At 45.7% G+C, this 23,155-nt stretch overlaps 1 long non-coding RNA gene across 1 annotated transcript in view; it reads left to right on the top strand.

Moving 5' to 3' along the window:
* Positions 1-22,882, top strand: part of LOC141096669 (uncharacterized) — an 85,396-nt gene extending 62,514 nt beyond the window's left edge. The window contains exon 2 of the long non-coding RNA XR_012233746.1: positions 21,419-22,882. This is a non-coding gene — a long non-coding RNA (uncharacterized lncRNA). The remainder of the gene's footprint in view (positions 1-21,418) is intronic.
* The last annotated feature ends 273 nt before the right edge of the window (positions 22,883-23,155 follow it).

Here is a 23,155-nt window from a genome sequence, read left to right as displayed (position 1 = left end):
ATGACCCTCTAACAATAGTGAGGGCTGACTGATGACCCTCTAACAATAGTGCGGGCCGACTGATGATCCTCTAACAATAGTGAGGGCTGACTGATGACCTTCTAACAATAGTGAGGGCCGACTGATGACCCTCTAACATTAGTGAGGGCTGACTGATGACCCTCTAATAATAGTGAGGGCTGACTGATGACCCTCTAACCATAGTGAGGGCTGACTGATGACCCTCTAATAGTGAGGGCCGACTGATGACCCTCTAACAATAGTGAAGGCCGACTGATGACCCTCTAACAATAGTGAGGGCCGACTGATGACCCTCTAACAATAGTGAGGGCTGACTGATGACCCTCTAACAATAGTGCGGGCCGACTGATGATCCTCTAACAATAGTGAGGGCTGACTGATGACCTTCTAACAATAGTGAGGGCCGACTGATGACCCTCTAACATTAGTGAGGGCTGACTGATGACCCTCTAATAATAGTGAGGGCTGACTGATGACCCTCTAATAATAGTGAGGGAAAACTGATGACCCTCTAATAATAGTGAGGGCTGACTGATGACCCTCTAACAATAGTGAGGGCTGACTGATGACCCTCTAACAATAGTGAGGGCCAACTGATGACCCTCTAACAATAGTGAGGGCTGACTGATGACCCTCTAACAATAGTGAGGGCCAACTGATGACCCTCTAACAATAGTGATGGCTGACTGATGACCCTCTAATAATAGTGAGGGCTGACTGATGACCCTCTAACAATAGTGATGGCTGACTGATGACCCTCTAACAATAGTGATGGCTGACTGATGACCCTCTAACAATAGTGATGGCTGACTGATGACCCTCTAACAATAGTGAGGGCTGACTGATGACCCTCTAACAATAGTGAGGGCCAACTGATGACCCTCTAACAATAGTGAGGGCGACTGATGACCCTCTAACAATAGTGAGGGCCAACTGATGACCCTCTAACAATAGTGAGGGCCGACTGATGACCCTCTAATAATAGTGAGGGCTGACTGATGACCCTCTAACAATAGTGAGGGCCAACTGATGACCCTCTAACAATAGTGAGGGCTGACTGATGACCCTCTAACAATAGTGAGGGCCAACTGATGACCCTCTAACAATAGTGAGGGCGACTGATGACCCTCTAATAATAGTGAGGGCCAACTGATGACCCTCTAACAATAGTGAGGGCCGACTGATGACCCTCTAATAATAGTGAGGGCTGACTGATGACCCTCTAACAATAGTGAGGGCCAACTGATGACCCTCTAACAATAGTGAGGGCTGACTGATGACCCTCTAACAATAGTGAGGGCCAACTGATGACCCTCTAACAATAGTGAAGGCCAATTGATGACCCTCTAACAATAGTGAGGGCTGACTGATGACCCTCTAACAATAGTGAGGGCCAACTGATGACCCTCTAACAATAGTGAGGGCTGACTGATGACCCTCTAACAATAGTGAGGGCGACTGACGACCCTCTAATAATAGTGAGGGAAAACTGATGACCCTCTAATAATAGTGAGGGCTGACTGATGACCCTCTAACAATAGTGAGGGCCAACTGATGACCCTCTAACAATAGTGAGGGCTGACTGATGACCCTCTAACAATAGTGAGGGCCAACTGATGACCCTCTAACAATAGTGAGGGCGACTGACGACCCTCTTATAATAGTGAGGGCCAACTGATGACCCTCTAACAATAGTGAGGGCGACTGATGACCCTCTAATAATAGTGAGGGCCAACTGATGACCCTCTAACAATAGTGAGGGCCGACTGATGACCCTCTAACAATAGTGAGGGCGACTGATGACCCTCTAATAATAGTGAGGGCCAACTGATGACCCTCTAACAATAGTGAGGGTGACTGATGACCCTCTAATAATAGTGAGGGCTGACTGATGACCCTCTAATAATAGTGAGGGCCGACTGATGACCCTCTAACAATAGTGAAGGCCGACTGATGACCCTCTAACAATAGTGCGGGCCGACTGATGATCCTCTAACAATAGTGAGGGCTGACTGATGACCTTCTAACAATAGTGAGGGCCGACTGATGACCCTCTAACATTAGTGAGGGCTGACTGATGACCCTCTAATAATAGTGAGGGCTGACTGATGACCCTCTAATAATAGTGAGGGAAAACTGATGACCCTCTAATAATAGTGAGGGCTGACTGATGACCCTCTAACAATAGTGAGGGCCAACTGATGACCCTCTAACAATAGTGAGGGCTGACTGATGACCCTCTAACAATAGTGAGGGCCAACTGATGACCCTCTAACAATAGTGATGGCTGACTGATGACCCTCTAATAATAGTGAGGGCTGACTGATGACCCTCTAACAATAGTGATGGCTGACTGATGACCCTCTAACAATAGTGATGGCTGACTGATGACCCTCTAACAATAGTGATGGCTGACTGATGACCCTCTAACAATAGTGATGGCCAACTGATGACCCTCTAACAATAGTGAGGGCTGACTGATGACCCTCTAACAATAGTGAGGGCCAACTGATGACCCTCTAACAATAGTGAGGGCGACTGATGACCCTCTAATAATAGTGAGGGCCAACTGATGACCCTCTAACAATAGTGAGGGCCGACTGATGACCCTCTAATAATAGTGAGGGCTGACTGATGACCCTCTAACAATAGTGAGGGCCAACTGATGACCCTCTAACAATAGTGAGGGCTGACTGATGACCCTCTAACAATAGTGAGGGCCAACTGATGACCCTCTAACAATAGTGAGGGCGACTGATGACCCTCTAATAATAGTGAGGGCTGACTGATGACCCTCTAACAATAGTGAGGGCCAACTGATGACCCTCTAACAATAGTGAGGGCTGACTGATGACCCTCTAACAATAGTGAGGGCCAACTGATGACCCTCTAACAATAGTGAGGGCCGACTGATGACCCTCTAATAATAGTGAGGGCCGACTGATGACCCTCTAACAATAGTGAGGGCCAACTGATGACCCTCTAACAATAGTGAGGGCTGACTGATGACCCTCTAACAATAGTGAGGGCCAACTGATGACCCTCTAACAATAGTGAAGGCCAATTGATGACCCTCTAACAATAGTGAGGGCTGACTGATGACCCTCTAACAATAGTGAGGGCCAACTGATGACCCTCTAACAATAGTGAGGGCTGACTGATGACCCTCTAACAATAGTGAGGGCGACTGACGACCCTCTAATAATAGTGAGGGAAAACTGATGACCCTCTAATAATAGTGAGGGCTGACTGATGACCCTCTAACAATAGTGAGGGCCAACTGATGACCCTCTAACAATAGTGAGGGCTGACTGATGACCCTCTAACAATAGTGAGGGCCAACTGATGACCCTCTAACAATAGTGAGGGCGACTGACGACCCTCTTATAATAGTGAGGGCCAACTGATGACCCTCTAACAATAGTGAGGGCGACTGATGACCCTCTAATAATAGTGAGGGCCAACTGATGACCCTCTAACAATAGTGAGGGCCGACTGATGACCCTCTAACAATAGTGAGGGCGACTGATGACCCTCTAATAATAGTGAGGGCCAACTGATGACCCTCTAACAATAGTGAGGGTGACTGATGACCCTCTAATAATAGTGAGGGCCAACTGATGACCCTCTAACAATAGTGAGGGCCGACTGATGACCCTCTAACAATAGTGAGGGCGACTGATGACCCTCTAATAATAGTGAGGGCCAACTGATGACCCTCTAACAATAGTGAGGGCCAACTGATGACCCTCTAACAATAGTGAGGGCGACTGATGACCCTCTAATAATAGTGAGGGCCAACTGATGACCCTCTAACAATAGTGAGGGCTGACTGATGACCCTCTAACAATAGTGAGGGCGACTGATGACCCTCTAATAATAGTGAGGGCCGACTGATGACCTTCTAACAATAGTGAGGGCTGACTGATGACCCTCTAACAATAGTGAGGGCCGACTGATGACCCTCTAACAATAGTGAGGGCGACTGATGACCCTCTAACAATAGTGAGGGCCAACTGATGACCCTCTAACAATAGTGAGGGCCGACTGATGACCCTCTAACAATAGTGAGGGCGACTGATGACCCTCTAATAATAGTGAGGGCCAACTGATGACCCTCTAACAATAGTGAGGGCCAACTGATGACCCTCTAACAATAGTGAGGGCGACTGATGACCCTCTAATAATAGTGAGGGCCAACTGATGACCCTCTAACAATAGTGAGGGCTGACTGATGACCCTCTAATAATAGTGAGGGCTGCCTGATGACCCTCTAACAATAGTAAGGGCTGACTGATGACCCTCTAACAATAGTAAGGGCTGACTGATGACCCTCTAACAATAGTGAGGGCTGACTGATGACCCTCTAACAATAGTAAGGGCTGCCTGATGACCCTCTAACAATAGCGAGGGCCGACTGATGACCCTCTAACAATAGTGAGGGCTGACTGATGACCCTCTAACAATAGTGAGGGCCGACTGATGACCCTCTAACAATAGTGAGGGCTGACTGATGACCCTCTAATAATAGTGAGGGCCGACTGATGATCCTCTAACAATAGTGAGGTCTGACTGATGACCCTCTAACAATAGTGAGGGCCGACTGATGACCCTCTAACAATAGTGAGGGCCGACTGATGACCCTCTAATAATAGTGAGGGCCGACTGATGATCCTCTAACAATAGTGAGGGCTGACTGATGACCCTCTAACAATAGTGAGGGCCGACTGATGACCCTCTAATAATAGTGAGGGCCGACTGATGACCCTCTAACAATAGTGAGGGCCGACTGATGACCCTCTAATAATAGTGAGGGCCGACTGATGATCCTCTAACAATAGTGAGGGCCGACTGATGACCCTCTAACAATAGTGAGGTCTGACTGATGACCCTCTAACAATAGTGAGGGCCGACTGATGACCCTCTAACAATAGTGAGGGCTGACTGATGACCCTCTAACAATAGTGAGGGCCGACTGATGACCCTCTAACCATAGTGAGGGCTGACTGATGACCCTCTAATAATAGTGAGGGCCGACTGATGACCCTCTAACAATAGTGAAGGCCGACTGATGACCCTCTAACAATAGTGAGGGCCGCCTGATGACCCTCTAACAATAGTGAGGGCTGCCTGATGACCCTCTAATAATAGTGAGGGCCGACTGATGACCCTCTAACAATAGTGAGGGCTGACTGTTGACCTTCTAACAATAGTGAGGGCTGACTGATGACCCTCTAACAATAGTGAGGGCTGCCTGATGACCCTCTAATAATAGTGAGGGCGACTGATGACCCTCTAACAATAGTGAGGGCCGACTGATGACCCTCTAACCATAGTGAGGGCTGACTGATGACCCTCTAATAATAGTGAGGGCCGACTGATGACCCTCTAACAATAGTGAGGGCTGACTGATGACCCTCTAATAATAGTCAGGGCCGACTGATGACCCTCTAACAATAGTGAGGGCTGACTGATGACCCTCTAATAATAGTGAGGGCCGACTGATGACCCTCTAACAATAGTGAGGGCTGACTGATGACCCTCTAACAATAGTGAGGGCCGACTGATGACCCTCTAACCATAGTGAGGGCTGACTGATGACCCTCTAATAGTGAGGGCCGACTGATGACCCTCTAACAATAGTGAAGGCCGACTGATGACCCTCTAACAATAGTGAGGGCCGACTGATGACCCTCTAACAATAGTGAGGGCTGACTGATGACCCTCTAACCATAGTGAGGGCTGACTGATGACCCTCTAATAATAGTGAGGGCCGACTGATGACCCTCTAACAATAGTGAGGGCTGACTGATGACCCTCTAATAATAGTCAGGGCCGACTGATGATCCTCTAACAATAGTGAGGGCTGACTGATGACCTTCTAACAATAGTGAGGGCCGACTGATGACCCTCTAACATTAGTGAGGGCTGACTGATGACCCTCTAATAATAGTGAGGGCTGACTGATGACCCTCTAATAATAGTGAGGGAAAACTGATGACCCTCTAATAATAGTGAGGGCTGACTGATGACCCTCTAACAATAGTGAGGGCCAACTGATGACCCTCTAACAATAGTGAGGGCTGACTGATGACCCTCTAACAATAGTGAGGGCCAACTGATGACCCTCTAACAATAGTGATGGCTGACTGATGACCCTCTAATAATAGTGAGGGCTGACTGATGACCCTCTAACAATAGTGATGGCTGACTGATGACCCTCTAACAATAGTGATGGCTGACTGATGACCCTCTAACAATAGTGATGGCTGACTGATGACCCTCTAACAATAGTGAGGGCCAACTGATGACCCTCTAACAATAGTGAGGGCGACTGATGACCCTCTAACAATAGTGAGGGCCAACTGATGACCCTCTAACAATAGTGAGGGCCGACTGATGACCCTCTAATAATAGTGAGGGCTGACTGATGACCCTCTAACAATAGTGAGGGCCAACTGATGACCCTCTAACAATAGTGAGGGCTGACTGATGACCCTCTAACAATAGTGAGGGCCAACTGATGACCCTCTAACAATAGTGAGGGCGACTGATGACCCTCTAATAATAGTGAGGGCCAACTGATGACCCTCTAACAATAGTGAGGGCCGACTGATGACCCTCTAATAATAGTGAGGGCTGACTGATGACCCTCTAACAATAGTGAGGGCCAACTGATGACCCTCTAACAATAGTGAGGGCTGACTGATGACCCTCTAACAATAGTGAGGGCCAACTGATGACCCTCTAACAATAGTGAAGGCCAATTGATGACCCTCTAACAATAGTGAGGGCTGACTGATGACCCTCTAACAATAGTGAGGGCCAACTGATGACCCTCTAACAATAGTGAGGGCTGACTGATGACCCTCTAACAATAGTGAGGGCGACTGACGACCCTCTAATAATAGTGAGGGAAAACTGATGACCCTCTAATAATAGTGAGGGCTGACTGATGACCCTCTAACAATAGTGAGGGCCAACTGATGACCCTCTAACAATAGTGAGGGCTGACTGATGACCCTCTAACAATAGTGAGGGCCAACTGATGACCCTCTAACAATAGTGAGGGCGACTGACGACCCTCTTATAATAGTGAGGGCCAACTGATGACCCTCTAACAATAGTGAGGGCGACTGATGACCCTCTAATAATAGTGAGGGCCAACTGATGACCCTCTAACAATAGTGAGGGCCGACTGATGACCCTCTAACAATAGTGAGGGCGACTGATGACCCTCTAATAATAGTGAGGGCCAACTGATGACCCTCTAACAATAGTGAGGGTGACTGATGACCCTCTAATAATAGTGAGGGCTGACTGATGACCCTCTAATAATAGTGAGGGCCGACTGATGACCCTCTAACAATAGTGAAGGCCGACTGATGACCCTCTAACAATAGTGCGGGCCGACTGATGATCCTCTAACAATAGTGAGGGCTGACTGATGACCTTCTAACAATAGTGAGGGCCGACTGATGACCCTCTAACATTAGTGAGGGCTGACTGATGACCCTCTAATAATAGTGAGGGCTGACTGATGACCCTCTAATAATAGTGAGGGAAAACTGATGACCCTCTAATAATAGTGAGGGCTGACTGATGACCCTCTAACAATAGTGAGGGCCAACTGATGACCCTCTAACAATAGTGAGGGCTGACTGATGACCCTCTAACAATAGTGAGGGCCAACTGATGACCCTCTAACAATAGTGATGGCTGACTGATGACCCTCTAATAATAGTGAGGGCTGACTGATGACCCTCTAACAATAGTGATGGCTGACTGATGACCCTCTAACAATAGTGATGGCTGACTGATGACCCTCTAACAATAGTGATGGCTGACTGATGACCCTCTAACAATAGTGATGGCCAACTGATGACCCTCTAACAATAGTGAGGGCTGACTGATGACCCTCTAACAATAGTGAGGGCCAACTGATGACCCTCTAACAATAGTGAGGGCGACTGATGACCCTCTAATAATAGTGAGGGCCAACTGATGACCCTCTAACAATAGTGAGGGCCGACTGATGACCCTCTAATAATAGTGAGGGCTGACTGATGACCCTCTAACAATAGTGAGGGCCAACTGATGACCCTCTAACAATAGTGAGGGCTGACTGATGACCCTCTAACAATAGTGAGGGCCAACTGATGACCCTCTAACAATAGTGAGGGCGACTGATGACCCTCTAATAATAGTGAGGGCTGACTGATGACCCTCTAACAATAGTGAGGGCCAACTGATGACCCTCTAACAATAGTGAGGGCTGACTGATGACCCTCTAACAATAGTGAGGGCCAACTGATGACCCTCTAACAATAGTGAGGGCCGACTGATGACCCTCTAATAATAGTGAGGGCTGACTGATGACCCTCTAACAATAGTGAGGGCCAACTGATGACCCTCTAACAATAGTGAGGGCTGACTGATGACCCTCTAACAATAGTGAGGGCCAACTGATGACCCTCTAACAATAGTGAAGGCCAATTGATGACCCTCTAACAATAGTGAGGGCTGACTGATGACCCTCTAACAATAGTGAGGGCCAACTGATGACCCTCTAACAATAGTGAGGGCTGACTGATGACCCTCTAACAATAGTGAGGGCGACTGACGACCCTCTAATAATAGTGAGGGAAAACTGATGACCCTCTAATAATAGTGAGGGCTGACTGATGACCCTCTAACAATAGTGAGGGCCAACTGATGACCCTCTAACAATAGTGAGGGCTGACTGATGACCCTCTAACAATAGTGAGGGCCAACTGATGACCCTCTAACAATAGTGAGGGCGACTGACGACCCTCTTATAATAGTGAGGGCCAACTGATGACCCTCTAACAATAGTGAGGGCGACTGATGACCCTCTAATAATAGTGAGGGCCAACTGATGACCCTCTAACAATAGTGAGGGCCGACTGATGACCCTCTAACAATAGTGAGGGCGACTGATGACCCTCTAATAATAGTGAGGGCCAACTGATGACCCTCTAACAATAGTGAGGGTGACTGATGACCCTCTAATAATAGTGAGGGCCAACTGATGACCCTCTAACAATAGTGAGGGCCGACTGATGACCCTCTAACAATAGTGAGGGCGACTGATGACCCTCTAATAATAGTGAGGGCCAACTGATGACCCTCTAACAATAGTGAGGGCCAACTGATGACCCTCTAACAATAGTGAGGGCGACTGATGACCCTCTAATAATAGTGAGGGCCAACTGATGACCCTCTAACAATAGTGAGGGCTGACTGATGACCCTCTAACAATAGTGAGGGCGACTGATGACCCTCTAATAATAGTGAGGGCCGACTGATGACCTTCTAACAATAGTGAGGGCTGACTGATGACCCTCTAACAATAGTGAGGGCCGACTGATGACCCTCTAACAATAGTGAGGGCGACTGATGACCCTCTAACAATAGTGAGGGCCAACTGATGACCCTCTAACAATAGTGAGGGCCGACTGATGACCCTCTAACAATAGTGAGGGCGACTGATGACCCTCTAATAATAGTGAGGGCCAACTGATGACCCTCTAACAATAGTGAGGGCCAACTGATGACCCTCTAACAATAGTGAGGGCGACTGATGACCCTCTAATAATAGTGAGGGCCAACTGATGACCCTCTAACAATAGTGAGGGCTGACTGATGACCCTCTAATAATAGTGAGGGCTGCCTGATGACCCTCTAACAATAGTAAGGGCTGACTGATGACCCTCTAACAATAGTAAGGGCTGACTGATGACCCTCTAACAATAGTGAGGGCTGACTGATGACCCTCTAACAATAGTAAGGGCTGCCTGATGACCCTCTAACAATAGCGAGGGCCGACTGATGACCCTCTAATAATAGTGAGGGCTGACTGATGACCCTCTAATTATAGTGAGGGCTGACTGATGACCCTCTAACAATAGTGAGGGCTGACTGATGACCCTCAAATAATAGTGAGGGCCGACTGATGACCCTCTAACAATATTGAGGGCCTACTGATGACCCTCTAACAATAGTGAGGGCTGACTGATGACCCTCAAATAATAGTGAGGGCCGACTGATGACCCTCTAACAATATTGAGGGCCTACTGATGACCCTCTAACAATAGTGAGGGCCGACTGATGACCCTCTAACAATACTGAGGGCCGACTGATGACCCTCTAATAATAGTGAGGGCTGCCTGATGACCCTCTAACAATACTGAGGGCCGACTGATGACCCTCTAACAATAGTGAGGGCTGACTGATGACCCTCTAACAATAGTGAGGGCTGACTGATGACCCTCTAATAATAGTGAGGGCCGACTGATGACCCTCTAATAATAGTGAGGGCTGACTGATGACCCTCTAACAATAGTGAGGGCTGACTGATGACCCTCTAATAATAGTGAGGGCCGACTGATGACCCTCTAATAATAGTGAGGGCTGACTGATGACCCTCTAACAATATTGAGGGCCGACTGATGACCCTCTAACAATAGTGAGGGCTGACTGATGACCCTCTAACAATAGTGAGGGCCGACTGATGACCCTCTAATAATAGTGAGGGCTGACTGATGACCCTCTAACAATAGTGAGGGCCGACTGATGACCCTCTAACAATAGTGAGGGCTGACTGATGACCCTCAAATAATAGTGAGGGCTGACTGATGACCCTCTAACAATAGTGAGGGCCGACTGATGACCCTCTAATAATAGTGAGGGCTGACTGATGACCCTCTAACAATATTGAGGGCCGACTGATGACCCTCTAACAATAGTGAGGGCCGACTGATGACCCTCTAACAATATTGAGGGCCGACTGATGACCCTCTAATAATAGTGAGGGCTGACTGATGACCCTCTAATAATAGTGAGGGCCGACTGATGACCCTCTAACAATATTGAGGGCCGACTGATGACCCTCTAATAATAGTGAGGGCCGACTGATGACCCTCTAACAATAGTGAGGGCTGACTGATGACCCTCAAATAATAGTGAGGGCCGACTGATGACCCTCTAACAATATTGAGGGCCGACTGATGACCCTCTAACAATAGTGAGGGCCGACTGATGACCCCCTAACAATAGTGAGGGCTGACTGATGACCCTCTAACAATAGTGAGGGCTGACTGATGACCCTCTAATAATAGTGAGGGCTGCCTGATGACCCTCTAACAATATTGAGGGCCGACTGATGACCCTCTAACAATAGTGAGGGCTGACTGATGACCCTCTAACAATAGTGAGGGCCGACTGATGACCCTCTAACAATAGTGAGGGCCGACTGATGACCCTCTAACAATAGTGAGGGCTGCCCGATGACCCTCTAATAATAGTGAAGGCTGCCTGATGACCCTCTAGTGATGGCCCTGGAGAAAAAACTGTGACTTTTAGAGTCCTTCATTCATAAATTAAACAGTATGTGTCTGATCATGTGTTCCACACCACATGGCCAGATAAAGCATTACAATGATAAAAATTATATTTCCTGCTGAATGTTTATTTTCACCATTGAAAGCAAAGCAAACATGCAAAAAAAGGAAAAACTCTGTGTGTGAACATAGCCTAAAGTGTGCAGGAGCATTTTTTTCTCTTATTTATTTTGCCTTATATGCAAATCATTGTCCTGGAGGGAACATTTATCTTTCACAATCGGTGCAGAATCCGACCAGAGGAGCAGCACTTTACACCTAATACTATCTAATAGACCGGACAGAATAACAGATCTGCAGGAAATAGCGACCACAATATTGTACAGTGTCACTTGTGTTTCACTAGGGGGACTTGTCAGGGAGTCACAAAAACACTGAACTTTAGGAAGGCAAAGTCTGACCAGCCTAGAGATGCCCCTAATCTGGTGACTGGGACAATGTCCTCAGAAATAAGAATACAGAAAATAAATGGGAAATGTGTAAGAACATCCTAGATAGGCGCTGTAAGCGGTTTATACCTTGTGGGGATAAAAGGACAAGAAATAGGAAAAACCCAATGTGGCTAAACAAAAAAGTAAGAGGGGCAATTACCAGTAACAAGAAAGCATCTACACTACTAAAGCAGGACGGCCCCGCTGAGGATCTAACAACTACAAGGAGAAGAATACTTTATCTAAAAAACTAATTACAGCTGCCAAAAAGGAGACAGAGAAGCACAAAGGAGAGTAACACTAATCCCAAGCTGCTCTTCACCTATATCAATAATAACAGAATCACAAGTGACAGTGTAGGAGCCTTATAAAACTGTGAGGGAAGAATGGTTGTAGATGACGAGGAAAAAGCGAATATATTACACACCTTCTTCTCCACGGTATTCACAGTGGAAAATGAAATGCAGAGAGACAAAGAAAACCCGATATTAAGGGTCACCAATCTAACCCAAGAAGAGGCGCGAAACCGGCTAAATAAGAATAAAATAGATAAATCTCCGGGTCCGGATGGCATACACCCACGAGTACTAAGAGAACTAAGGAATGTAATAGACAAGCCATTATTTCTTATATTTAGAGACTCTATAGCGACGGGGTCTGTTCCACAGGACTGGCGCACAGCAAATGTGGTACCAATATTCAAAAAGGCTCTAAAAGTGACCTGGAAACTATAGGCCAGTAAGTCTAACCTCTCTTGTTGGTGAGATATGTGAAGGGTTTCTGAGGGACGTTATTCTGGATTATCTCACTGAGAATAACTGCATAACTCCATATCAGCATGGGTTTATGAGGAATCGCTCCTTTCACACCAATCTAATCAGCGTTTATGAAGAGGTAAGCTATAGACTGGACCAAGGTGAGTCATTGGATGTGGTAGATCTTGATTTTTCCAAAGCGTTTGATACCGTGCCACACAAGAGGTTGGTACACAAAATGAGAATGCCGGGTCTGGGGGAAATGTGTGTAAACGGGTAAGTAACTGGCTGAGTGATAGAAAGCAGAGGGGGGTTATAAATGGTATATTCTCTAACTGGGTCGCTGTGACCAGTGGGGACCGCAGGAGTCGGTGTTGGGACCTCTTCTCTTCAACATATTTATTAACGCTCTGGTAGAAGGTTTGCACAGTAAAATATCGATATTTGCAGATGATACAAAACTATGTAAAGCAGTCAATACAAGAGAAGATAGTATTCTGCTACAGATGGATCTGGATAAGTTGGAAACTTGGGCTGAAAGGTGGCAGATGCGGTTTAACAATGATAAATTTAAGGTTATACACATGGGAAGAAGGAATCAATATCATCATTACACACTGAACGGGAAACCACTGGGTAAATCTGACATGGAAAAGGACTTGGGGATCCTAGTTACTGATAAACTTACCTGGAGCAGCCAGTGCCAGGCAGCGGCTGCCAAGGCAAACAGGATCATGGGGTGCATTAAAAGAGGTCTGGATACACATGATGAGAGCATTATACTGCCTCTGTACAAATCTCTGGTTAGACTGCACATGGAGTACTGTGTACAATTTTGGGCACCGATGCTCAGGAAGGATATAATGGTTCAAAGGAGGGCAACAAAATTAATAAAGGGGATGGGGGAACTACAATACCGAGAGAGATTAGCAAAATTAGGATTATTTAGTCTAGAAAAAAGACGACTGAGGGGCGATCTAATAACCATGTATAAGTATATAAGGGGACAATACAAATATCTCTCCGAGGATCTGTTTATACCAAGGAAGGTGACGGTCACAAGGGGGCATTCTCTGCGTCTGGAGGAGAGAAGGTTTTTCCACTAACATAGAAGAGGATTCTTTACTGTTAGGGCAGTGAGAATCTGGAATTCCCTGCCTGAGAAGGTGGTGATGGCGAACTCAGTCGAAGAGTTCAAGAGAGGCCTGGATGTCTTCCTGGAGCGTAACGATATGGTATCTGCCAGTTATTGTTAGGTTCTTTAGAAGGACGTAGATCTGAGGATTTATTCTGACAGAATTTTATAGGCTGAACTGGACGGACAAATGTCTTTTTTCGGCCTTACTAACTATGTTACTATGTAAAACCTTTGGAGGGAGTTGAAAGTCCGTGTGGCCCAGTGACAGGCCGAACACATCACTGCTCTAGAGGAGATCTGCATGGGGGAATGGGCCAACATTCACTAACAGTGTGTGCCAACCGTGTGAAGACTTACAGAAAACCTCTGACCTCTGTCATTGCCAACAAAGGAGATATAATAAAATATTGAGATTAACTATTGTTAATGACCAAATACTTACTTTCTACCCTAATCTGCAAAATAAATCTTCCAAATCAGACACGGTGACTTTCTGGATTTGTGTGACTCTCATAGTTGTGATCTACCTATGGTGTAAAACTCCAGAACCACAGTGAATGATCTCATCAGTGCACAAACACTGTCAGTGTCCTCGGCAGCACGGTCACACAGGACAATGTGCTGCCGAGAGCGATGATTTGCTGAGCCTATCAATAAGCATTTTGCTGACAGGAGATTGGCAGCCGGTTTACACCGCACAATTTTAGTGGCAGGATTCCTCCTAGGAGCCATTGTGCAGTACTCCACTAACCGCAGAGACTGAAAAACAGTGAGGGAGCAAAATGTGGAAACCAAAACTTGTGATAGGTGCAAAACTTTTGGCCGGAAGTACAGTATACACTCACTGGCCACTTTATTAGGTACACCATGCTAGTAACGGGTTGGACCCCCTTTTGCCTTCAGAACTGCCTCAATTCTTCGTGGCAGAGATTCAACAAGGTGCTGGAAGCATTCCTCAGAGATTTTGGACCATATTGACATGATGGCATCACACAGTTGGCGCAGATTTGTCGGCTGCACATCCCTGATGCGAATCTCCCGTTCCACCACATCCCAAAGATGCTCTATTGGATTGAGATCTGGTGACTGAGGAGGCCATTTGAGTACAGTAAACTCATTGTCATGTTCAAGAAACCAATCTGAGATGATTCGAGCTTTATGACATGGCGCATTATCCTGCTGAAAGTAGCCATCAGATGTTGGGTACATTGTGGTCATAAAGGGATGGACATGGTCAGCAACAATACTCAGGTAGGCTGTGGCGTTGCAACGATGCTCAATTGGTACCAAGGGGCCCAAAGAGTGCCCAGAAAAAATTCCCCACACCATGACACCACCACCACCAGCCTGAACCGTTGATACAAGGCAGGATGGATCCATGCTTTCATGTTGTTTACGCCAAATTCTGACCCTACCATCCGAATGTCGCAGCAGAAATCGAGACTCATCAGACCAGGCAACGTTTTTCCAATCTTCTACTGTCCAATTTCGATGAGCTTGTGCAAATTGTAGCCTCAGTTTCCTGTTCTTAGCTGAGAGGAGTGGTACCCAGTGTGGTCTTCTGCTGCTGTAGCCCATCTGCCTCAAAGTTCGACGCACTGTGCGTTCAGAGATGCTCTTCTGCCTACCTTGGTTGTAACGGGTGGCAATTTGAGTCACTGTTGCTTTTCTATCAGCTCGAACCAGTCTGCCCATTCTCCTCTGACCTCTGGCATCAACATGGCATTTCCGGCCACAGAACTGCCGCTCACTGGATTTTTTTTCTTTTTCGGACCATTCTCTGTAAACCCTAGAGATGGTTGTGCGTGAAAATCCCAGGAGATCAGCAGTTTCTGAAATTCTCAGACCAGCCCTTCTGGCACCAACAATTATGCCACGTTCAAAGGCACTCAAATCACCTTTCTTCCCCATACTGATGCTCGGTTTGAACTGCAGGAGATTGTCTTGACCATGTCTACATGCCTAAATGCACTGAGTTGCCGCCATGTGATTGGCTGATTAGAAATTAAGTCTTAACACACAGTTGGACAGGTGTACCTAATAAAGTGGCCAGTGAGTGTATGTGTGTTTGTCAGACATTCAGTGAGTTTCCTCAGGTCTCCGCAGGATGTTATTACCACATCCGCACTCGCTGACTGCACTTTATTGTTAATGAACGACTTCTACAATGTTTGCGGTGTTAGTGCGCAGAATGAAGGGGATGATGAGTCACAGAAGCAACTTCAAGCTTTAGAGTGTGACATCGTAAGGGCAGGGTCACACAACAGTTGTTTCCCGCGTCTCTGTGATTGATCTTTTCTGTGTTTAGGTTTTGAACATTTCTTTGAGCGTTTCTCTGACATCTTTTCACAGTCGTTTTCTGGACTTTTTTCTTAAATCCACTCAACAATGAAGTTGGTTTTAGTAAAATCACTGAGAAGATATAGATAAAGTGTCTCTGACTGCTGCTGAGTCCTCTTTTCCTCCCCACTGACTTGTGTTGTCAGGCACAGAGCGACGTCAGAGCGTGAGCCGCCTGCCGGATGGCGCCACTTCAGGTACCGGACCTGTAGACGCCTGGACACGCGAGCGGCGCGGTGCAGGGAATTGGTTGTTCTTTTGGAAGTTTTCCGAGCGCTTTTTTGGGTGGTTTTTGGGGCGGATCCGTCTGAGACCAACACAGTGTGCACAGACCCTAAAAGCTACTGTAGGGGAGCGTGGAGGGCACCAGGACTTTTCTTCATGTAGTTAATCTATGGGCAAAGTAATGTCTAACCCTCTACAACTCATCCTGGACAAAACACCCTACTGGGTCATGTAGACATAAAGGAAATTGTTCTGGCAGGAATTCAAGAATTAGTCCTGGAGGGAGAGACCAGCGAGAGGACGCGGCCGTCCGGCACACAGCAGGACGATCACACGGGGGCTGATGGAAATGTGGACTGTTAGGGTCTGTGCACATGCTGCGGATTTGGTCCTGCGGATCCGCAGCAGTTTTCTATGCGGTGTACAGCTGTGCACACGCTGCGGAAAATCCCGTGCAGATGTGCTGCGGTATATTTTCTGCAGCACGTCACTTCTGTTTGCAGAGGATCCGCAGCTGCGTTTTTTTTTTTCCAGCACATACAAAATATATTCTCTCTCTCTTTCGATAAATGTGCACGTTACTGTTTTTCACAATTTGAGGCGTCAGTTTTTTAGTTTTTTTAACTATTTTCAGAAACATTTCTGCAACATTTAATTTTTTGTTAACAGGAACATGCAGAAAATCCAATTTTGTGCAGTTTATTATTGGTAACAATGTAATTATTTAAAAAAATAAAGTTTTTTTTTTGTTGCATTTTGATTTATATATCTATAGATTATTATAATGGAGACGTGGGGGATGGAACGCCCGAGCAGCGCTCTTTTCTTATACTTTCCTTCTAGCCTCGGAGGTTCGTCTGAAGGGACCAATCAGCAGGCGATACCGCACTGATGTCAGAGCGCTCGTCTGTTACAGCCAATGGAAAAGAGCCAAAAACAGAGGAAAAACTGCAGACCCCTCCTCCCGCCCAACCCCAGAGCAGTGTGGACCTACAACCACGCGTGGAGTCACAATACACTGAGGCTCCAGGAAAGACGAGGCGGAAATTGGTTTCTTATTTGACAATTTTTTCTTTTCTTATTTTTACAGGTTTAACAACCAAAAATAATCCTCACAATAATTATAAAACCAATGCAGTGAGGTGCGTTAAAAATTATAAAACTGACTCAACAATAGCCGACAAAGTGGGCACCGAAGGGCGTTAATGAAAGGGTTAAAAGACTTTGGCCCACTGAGGTCACACTATGATAGTGATGCCCCGCATCAATCCCAGGTCCCTCCTGCCTGGCCCAAATGGGTTATTGGCACCAGAATTGGCATCAACGGGGGCACACAGCCAATTTTCACCGGTTTGAATAAGTAACTGATGTTTTTAAGGGGTTAAACGAGTTTGAGCCGCTGATCTCACACCACCATTACCTACACAGTAAGGGTCTAGACACACTAGCGATTTCAAAATCAGTCCGATTTTGATGCAGGAGCGTTGGACAAGTGTCACGTGCGTGTCATGCGTTCTTGGTGCGAGTACAATCCGATTTACATCCGAATGCGATTTTAACATGAGCTTTTACACATTTGTATATATATAATATATAATTGCCAATCGGCTCTGTCACAGTTTTCAGTGATTGTATCACTATCCCACAATCCACCGCAGCCAGAAGCTGTGACAAAAACAGCACTGCTATTCCGTCGGGAGATCAGCGGCGTTAGCTGCTGATCTCCCAACGGTAGCCACGGCTCATCTCCTGCCACAGGGAGGACAGTGGCAATGCAGCCGGGAGATGAGTGGCGCCAGCCGATCAGAACTACGCCGACCGCCATATTGGAACACCCAAGTTATTGGTATTCCGATATGGGGGCCGGGATTCATATCCCCTGCCAAGCCGCACGGCATCAGGGGCAATCAGCCAATGAGTGGCGCGGGATTCAAATCCCCCGCCAAATCCACACGGCATTGCTCATTGGCTGAGCGCCCGCCGGCTGGGCCAATGAGCGGCGCAGGATTCAAATCCCCCACCCCGCTGGCTGAGCCAATGAGAGGTGCCGTGCGGGATTTGAATCCCCCGCCACTAAGAATACACAGATGTTCATTTCACCGCACTCCCGATGCAATAGCATCGGGCCTATTTCTAGTATATACATATATATAATGTCAGTGACACACATAACATCTTTATTGGTGATGAGTGAACGTGCTCACCACTACTCGTTACTCGCCCGAGTATCACGGTACTCGGTGTACTCGGCGAGCACCGAGCATTTCTAGCAAGTCAAACTCCTCATGGTGTGAAATCACTTATTCAAAAGAGCCACTAAAGCTGTGGCTGCTGGCTCTTTACACAGACATTGGGGCGACTTTGACTGGACTCTTTGACTGTTCTGCTTCTGGGTGATGTATTGCACTCCAGTTTGGGGTGTGGAATTACCGCACTTAATTAGTTTTTTCATTTTTGAGCTTTAGTGGCTCTTTTGAATAAGTGATTTCACTCCATGAGGAGTTTGACTTGCTACCCAGGTCCTTTCCCTACCTTTTTCCATCAGGTATTTACCAAACACTGCAGGGTTCTTATCAGGGATTATTGATTGTTTTTCCTTGCTGCTTTTTATGCATTTAGCATATTATATTACTACAGAGTTACAATAACTTGTCCAGTCATTTTTGATTGTCTCTTTCTATTGCTCCCACTGTATTGTCTGTATCATATGGAGCTTTATTAACAGCTTGATTGATTTATATTAAGCGCCATTATATTCTGCAGCCAGCGATGTACATGTTGACTAGACTGTTTTTAACGTGTGGTGTTTTTTGCTGCTTTTGTGCAATAAATAAAAATTTATATTTTTTCATAATTGTTTCATGCGTGGTGATCCCACATACATGCATAGTCTGTTTTCTTCTTTTGTTTAATGGCAGGAACCTGGTGGCGGCTCTGAGGCGAGGCGAACTGACACACGTACCATGCCTGGCACATGTGCTTAACCTCGTTGTTCAACGTTTTCTAAAAAGCTACCCAGAGCTGCTGGATCTGGCCCATCGATAAGTATGAAAAGGAAGCTTTTCGGCAGCTAAAAAATAAGGAAACTTATCAAAAACTAATGAACAATCCCACTACATCATTTGCTCAGTCCTTGGAGAAAATATTGTCTAATACATTTGAGTCGGGTCTGATCCCCAAAAAAATTTTTGACGGACTTATGACCAGGAATCCTAGGGTGCCAACCTTTTATTTGTTACCCAAGGTCCACAAGGATCCGGTCAACCCCCCGGGTCGTCCCATTGTGGCTGGCATAGGGGGGCTATGCGACATGACATGTAAATTTATTGATTATTATTTGAAACCTATTGTCGAGACGCTGCCCTCCTATGTCAGGGACACCACCGATTTGTTGAATAAGATCAATGGGATCACCCTGGAGGATGACATGATCCTTGTGGCTATCAATATTGAATCACTGTATACGTCCATTAACCATGTGGATGGACTGGCGGCAGTGCGCTTCTATTTGGAGATGACAAGCCGGGATGGCCATTGGTGTGAATTTCTCATGGAACTTTTAGAATTTGTCCTGTTTCATAACTACTTTGTTTTTTAGGATCGGTTCTTCTTGCAGAGGCGCGGCACTGCCATGGGTGCGGCTTGCGCCCCGTCCTATGCTAACCTGTTTCTTGGGTTCTGGGAGAGGCAGGTTTTCTATGGGGGCGGGACGCTTGCCGTAAACCATGTGCAGTGCTGGCACCGCTATATCGATGACGTCTTTGCCATCTGGCAAGGGTCGTCATCTGACCTCCAGGATTTCATTCATCAGCTTAACTTGAATACTTTTAACCTTAAATTTACTTATAAATGGCATAGATCTAGTATTGAATTCCTGGATGTCTTAATTAGGGCCGATTCGGTTGGCCTGATTCAAACGGATTTGTTCCGTAAAGGAACAGCGGTGAATTCCTTACTACACGCGTCCTCTGCACATATTCCACCAATTATTCGTGCCATCCCTATGGGGCAATTTTTAAGAACAAGGCGTATTTGCTCTACAGAGAAAATGTTTGAACAACAGGCTAAGGATTTGGGGCATCGGTTCAAGGCTAGAGGGTATAGTAATAGATGTATTAAGCAGGGATATCGGAGGGCCAAGCAGGCCTCACGTAATGATCTATTGGCTAAATCCATCAGCACTCAGCAAGACGAAAATAAGGACACTATTTGTTTCGTGTCCACATCGAACTGCCAGTGGGATCGGATGCAAAAAATTTTTGATAAATGCTGGCCCATTTTGCACACCGATACTACTTTGGCAGCACATTTGCCATCTCGGCCAAGAATCATTCCTAGACGTAGTTGGAATTTAAAAGACCATCTAGTTAAAAGTCACTATGCACCCACAATACCATCAGTTCGTGGCTCAACCCGCATACAAGGATGTTTCCCTTGCGGGAGATGTGTTGCGTATCCGAATATCTGTAAAACTTCATCTTTTACTACGTTTGATGGGAAAAAGACTTTCTCCATAAAGAGTTATATTACATGCAACACATCAAATGTGGTCTACTATGCCACTTGTCCTTGTAATAAAATCTATATTGGACTGACGTCCCGAGAGTTTAAAGTTCGGGTACGCGAACATGTTAGGGACATAATGGCATCTAGAGATATTCAGGATATTTCCGTTTTAAAAACAAACTCTTCCGAAGCATTTTAAATTGTTTCATAATGCTAATCCTAAGGGTCTATTAGTCAGTGGGATTGATAGGATTGATTGTGGCATTCGTGGGGGCAATGTGAAGAAGATTCTTGCACAACATGAGTGCAGGTGGATCGTGACGTTAGATACTCTAGCCCCTGCTGGCCTGAATGAAACCAATACCTTCGTTCCCTTTCTTAATTAGGGATTGGCCTAATAGATCTTAATTTGGGTTCTAAAATACCTCTGCAATTCTCCAAGTTCGATTGGGATTATAGCAATTTTGGTTATGATTTAGTCTATTTTTTCTTCAGTTGTGGCCTGATTATCCATATGTCTGTGTCCATGTTGTGCTTTTAATCTGATTTTAATTTTTTTTTTGTGTCTGTTTTTTCTAGTTCATTTCACAGTTGTATTGTTTCTGGCGCCCATGTCTGAATGCGGAAGAACTGGTTCCACAGTATCTTTCATAATTATTTGGATCAGCACTCGTCTTCTTTGGGAACATTATATTGCATGTATTTTTGTGAAACATGGATGACTCAGATACCCAGAGGACAAACAAAGTTAAATGTATTTTGACTTCTCCAACTTTCTATGCTTTACTGAAGAGCTGCCATCACTATGGGGGTCATATGTATGCGGTGGGGGGGGTACAGTGTTTTTTATATTGTTGATCTCAGTGTGTCCAGACATTTAAAAGAGATCTATAATCTTGTATTACTATTTAATAGTGATTGCATGATACTCTGTAGTATTATATATTATATAATTAATCACATGTATTATAATGCCATCTATATTTATGATCTGGGGTATATTCTGTCTCTACTTTAGATATATTTAGAATGTTTTTCTTTTTTTAGAGTGTACTTTATGATGGCGGAATTTCTTTATGGTCCCTGTACAATACTACTTTTTTAGCGAGCTTACCCAGACTGTTGTCCCCTTCCATATGGCGTCATGCTATGGTACTTTATTATTATTTTTTTGACGGGATGTATATTATTATAACTATATATTGGGGGCTTTTTTTGAACCCTCTCGTCTTAGTAATTATGGATTGTTATCCTAATATGACGTTCCCCTCTCTCCCTCTCTTATCTTGCTTGTGAGTAGCTTGATGATTCGTTCAGACTCCACCATTATGGCCGCCTGCAGTGTGTCTCTGAGAAAATGGGGCTGATCTTGTGCGCATGCGCGGCGTGCCCGTCACTGGTCACGATGCTCCGGTCATCACACCGTGGGCTGCGCGCGTGTTGATGACGTCTAGTGGTGTTTTTCACCACACACGCGTGCTGCTCACTGATGGCGGCGGGTCATCGCGCGGTTACCATGCGGCTACACCGGGCATGCGCCGCTTTTGATCAGCAACACCTGGAACGCTGCATTTATATATGGGTGCTTGGGGATAGATAGGCACCTCCCCTTGAGAAAGCCGAGGCGAAACGCGCGTCGGGGTTGAGCGCGGTATCCTCCCTGCATTATTATTCCCCTATGGGTAAGTGGCATGAGCATTATGGGTATTGGGTATGATCCCAGAATTGATGGATATATCTCCTTGAGCCAGAAATTGCTTACATTATCTTGGCATTATGTTATATATAGCACCCGGATGTTTTAGGTATAAATATAGAGACTTTGTCTCTGGATAAGTTGCATAGCACATTTTGGTGTTTAGACTAAGCCCTAATTATATCTGTAGCATATGGTTCCTTTGCTTGCTGTCACCCTATATGTAGGGAAGCTTACTTTGCGCTACACTGGGACTATTCCTTCTATATCTACCTCTATTATGTGTTTATAAATGTCTTATATTGTTTTTATATGTGATAATAAAGATCTATTTCTTATCTTTCCTATATTCTATTGTGGTTTATGGTTACTCCAATTTTTTCTTTAATTGCATGATATTGGGAGTACTCCACTAATAATTAATTAGTCCTCACTTTTGGTGGGGGAACTATGACTGTTGTTTAACTGGTTCCTGACCACGTCTGATAGCTATGAAGGTTTTGAACTTGTTTTCATCACATCTAAATACAGACGTGCACCCACCATTAATATATAATAATCCACCATTCCAAATATAAATTATAATTCACCACTTCGCCCCCACCAACAATAAATAGCAA

This window comes from Dendrobates tinctorius, unplaced genomic scaffold, assembly GCF_039654945.1.
Source record: "Dendrobates tinctorius isolate UK_male_01 unplaced genomic scaffold, ASM3965494v1 ptg000077l, whole genome shotgun sequence".
NCBI classification, from domain to species: Eukaryota; Metazoa; Chordata; class Amphibia; order Anura; family Dendrobatidae; genus Dendrobates; species Dendrobates tinctorius.
This window is presented reverse-complemented; position numbering and strand designations above follow the sequence as displayed.